We start from the raw sequence: 4,745 nt of genomic DNA on the forward strand, positions 1-4,745 counted from the left end.
TCATTGTTTACATTCAAATGGAGGTCATTGTATATACATCCCCACACGTCGCATAAATAATGCTTTCTTGCAAGTTGCTATAAATGAAGCATACCCTTCTTTTGTTTAATGAAACTGGTTTGTTTTTTTGGAATGATGAATGAAAGGTTTTTTATTGATTTTTTTTTTAATATTGTAGAAGATTTGAATTCAGCATTATCGAGGTGTATGTAATATGACCTTTCTCATTAAATCAAATGTCATTTGACAACAAAGTTATTTTTAGCTTGTGCATATTAAAAGATTTATTTATCTATAACATTCATAAGATGAAAGTAGTCTATTCGATTCAAGAGTAGCACACGATCCTCCTAATACCAAAGTTTTATAAAATTTATAAATTTTTCCGAGATTAGATCTTCTACATGGATTTTGATGTTGAAGTTTGTCGTTTAGTCTAACCTTGCCTACTCATACAAGGTGCTAGATTATCAACTTTTAAGGTGTCTTCATAGTTGATACAAATGATGTTGTACATTGAGCACTCTGTGATCAAGTGTCATGCTATCTCCACCACTCCCTTGAACAAAATTGGCATATTCTTTTTTTCTCACTCCCTTTTAGACACCACATGTTTGTAGCTTCACATCTAAGATTATGAGAGCTAGTTTTTTATTGGGCTATCAATTTTTTTGCTTTCTACTTAATAGTCGCTCTTATGTAAGCTTTTTTCTCATGTCCCACGTGGGGTTAAATTTTTTGATATGGTAAGTTTTTTGTTGCCTTATTTGTTTCATTTCAACCATCATTTGGATGAGATTACAAGATTTAATTTGTTTGACCTTTAATATTATTTGAAATGGTGAAGGAAGTGTTGATATTTCATAATGGTAAGAACTAATTAAATAAAGTAAGTCTTTAGTGGATCATTTAATGATAAACATTTTTTATTTTACAAATGTTTAGCTCCCACACTTTGGGTGATACTCGTTCTTGCAAGTGTTGGATGTGGGGGAATGCAAAAGAGAAAGATGGCTTCTTCTTCTAACAGTAGCAAGGGAAGTGGAGAGAGGTAAAGAATTGTGATAGCCCCATTCTAGTTGACCAAAGGAGAAAGGATTGATTAGGAGGGGAAGAGATATTCAGAAGTTTCATAGACTATCTAGAAGGGGAGATAGACAATCTTGAACTAAGGTTGTGGGTGGCCTATTTTTGGGAGATAGTGAAGGAGTAGATGCCTCTTCATGTGTAGGAATCAAGGAGGCAATGTCCAAGCTTCTTTTGGATCCAAATCAATTGGTGGGTAGACATAATGTGTTCAATGTTACATTGACAATCTTTAAGTAGTGTAGTGATGGTATTAGTGCTTGTGAGCACATATTTGCAACACAAAGATATTGCTTTATTGTATCATCAAATGAAGGCATTTTCCAACTATTAATTGTACCTCTTTCATGGACTATGTGACAACATTTTTTATTTGCATCAAACCATTGTGAAGTTAACCAATAAATGTAAGTTTAAAATTTATGTTGATGTTGATTTTAATATACCATTCTATTATTGTGAGGTGTTAGAAGATGATAATGAAGATAATCCTTCACCTATATAATGACAAGATATGCAAAAAATTGTGTTAATAGTTTTGGGAATGGTGGGGCCCTATCTAATTTGTCCCCCTCCATGTGCATGGTGTTAATAAAATTGTAACTTGAGACTTATAGGAGGAGGGTCGCGGTAGTTTGCTCTCCCTCTCATATGGATAGATATTCTAGACCAATAGGTTAGTGAGATTATCCGGGTTTTCTAACATATGTATGGACAAGTAGAAAAGAATGATAACATTAATAAAATAGTAGAATGATTAATATTTTGAGTTTTTATTTTATATTGCAAGGCTAGGGCTTGTGATTTTTGGATTTTGGGACTACGTTAGTTGTATCTTTGAAGATTTGAAAGAGCTATTGTAACTAGGAATTTGGGAACAAGCATCAAAAGCACACAATTGGGCAACCACAAACCTAACAAGCTATGATAAAAACTCCTAATTCAATCAATGAGAGCTATGAAGACAAGACAATCAAATTAAATGCAAATCATTACAAATGTCTCCTCCATGATTCTTCATTGTTCTTCTTTCACCTTCAAATAGGACTTTTGTGGATCTCACCTACAAAGATGCAAAGTGTGATTGGAAGCAAGATTGCAAAGTGAAAACAACAACATAAGGGTACTCAAAGTGTGGTTAGTTTTGATGAAGAAAAGATTTCAATTCAAAGGCAAAAGTCTCCAGATTGAAGAAGGGCAAGTGACTCACAAATTGGCAATGATTGAATGACAAATTTTTATTACAAATTACTATGTGCAAATATGACAAATTGAGAGCAATTTTGTGCAAATCAATTGTGACAAATTGGCCACAAATTTTTCTCATTGAATTGTGACAAATTTGAGCAAAAGTGGCTTTCAAAAATATGACAAAATGACCATGAAAATAGCTTCATAAATTATGACAAAAGGGAAGCATGAAAAGAGGAGAAATTAGTGGGAAAAGTTAGGAGGGAATACTTGAATTCGAAAAATTAGCAAATTAGGTGGGAAAAGGAAAATTAAAGAAATTAGGAAAAAGAGTGACATTAATTAATAAATTCACATTTATTAATTAACTCACAAAAAGACAAATTAGCCAATTAAATAAAGTATTTAATTGTGGCATGAGAGACCTAGGATAAATAAATAAATTTATTTAACCTAGAGAGAAGAAATGTTAGTAGGATTAAATAATTAAATCATAAAACCCCAAGAGACTTAGAAAATGAATTAGGACAAGACACAATCGAAGCAATTGATATAAGGTCAATCGTGATCAAAAGATTAAATGATGAAGACTTGATAATTGATACAAAATTGGTATTGATTGATGGAGATCAATGACAAATTGATTAAAATTGACAAAAATAATCAAATTGATAGATGACAATTGATAAAGGATCAATGACTAATCGATCCAAAAGCGACGAGGATTGATGACTGATTGAGATCGATGACAAATCGATCAAAGATTGATGAAAAGGTCAACTTGATGAAGGTCAAATGACAAAAGAACCGGTGACAAATCAATTGACAATGATAAGGGATTAACAATCAAATATTGAAAAGAGATCCAAATTGATTGAAATTGATTGATAATTGATCAAAGATGATTGAAGCTTGATTGAAAATTATTGAAAATGTTGAAGATCTAGGACAAAACCCTAATTTGACACAAATTAGGATTGATGATGTCCAATTGACATGATAAGGTAGATCACGACCCATGATTGCAATTCGAAGATGACATTGACAAGACCTAATTCGAAAGTGAGAGAATTAGAATCGAATAGGAAAGAAATGCAAAAGAAAGATGCATTGTCGACAAACAATGAAGATCGAATGCACAACATAGAGGAAATGTCAATAAGATGCAAACAACCCTAAAATAAGGTCGCATGGACATGTTAAAGTATGGCACCGCAAGCGTTGACCATTTTTAGATGCCAACAACTACTATTTGTTTATGAATGGATTCAATGAACTAGCTAATTATTGGAATATGAATGCTTCAAAGTTCTTTCTATGGCTCACGAGGACCTTTTCCATATTGATTTAGATAAAAATATTCATAAATAAATAAAATAGGTATAAAATAACTCTTAAGTAAATAAAAATAATTGTTCAAATAAAATAAACAATGTAAATAAATCAAATAACTCTAGAATTATTTTATTTATCTCTATTGTTATTTTTATTTGAAGAGTTATTTTGCTTTTTTATATAACTTTTAATTGTATTTAGGAATTATTTTTATTTTTATTTAAATAAATTAATATCTTTAAGCTTTATTTATTTTTTCATATTAATAAAACATATAATATAACACAATAATTCTAGTAATTCTAATGTATTTTAATAAGATATCACTTATATTATGTTTATTGTTAGATGATGTCATTAATATTATGTTTATTATTAGATGATGTCATTAATATTATGTTTATTATTAGATGATGTCATACATTGTTTTTAATATTATTAGATGATAATATTAATATGCAGATGCCTATTAATTTGAAGTTGGAAGTTTTTAATGTACATTATCACGCCATGAGATTCCTTCTTGTTATTTTACAATTCCCCTATATATAATTAAATATAGATTGATGAAATTTACTCAAAATCAATTTTAACAAATCATATGTTGTCATACACTGTTTTTGGATTGATTTGATTATGTTATTTTAACTACTTATCAGTCAAATACTTTGTTATGCATTTTAAATTATGTCATGAAAACTGTGAATTGAGGATAATTATGTTGAGATTGTTTTGTTTTATTTATGATATGTTAAAATAAAAATATGTGATTTCTTATCTCAATGATTATTGCTCAATGAATGTCTATATTATGTTATGGATATTATGGTTGGACTAACTACCTTGTTGGTTAAATGAGGATTATAGATGAAACTAGTTTCCCTTCTCAGATAAGGAGGGAGAGTATCACTGTAGAGAGGGAAGAATATCAGAGAGAATGATGAGACATCATTACTCCAAGAACCCACAAAGTATATTATCTTGTTGCATATATTGATTTGATACTTTCATGTGTCATTGGTATGGTAGTACTTCACATCATAACGTAGTCATAGGTATATCATTATGATTATTTTTGCCTTATTCGATTGACATTGTACCTTTGATAATTGGACATTAACTTTGTTTGCATT

Source organism: Cryptomeria japonica, chromosome 5 (assembly GCF_030272615.1).
Source record: "Cryptomeria japonica chromosome 5, Sugi_1.0, whole genome shotgun sequence".
Lineage (NCBI taxonomy): Eukaryota > Viridiplantae > Streptophyta > Pinopsida > Cupressales > Cupressaceae > Cryptomeria > Cryptomeria japonica.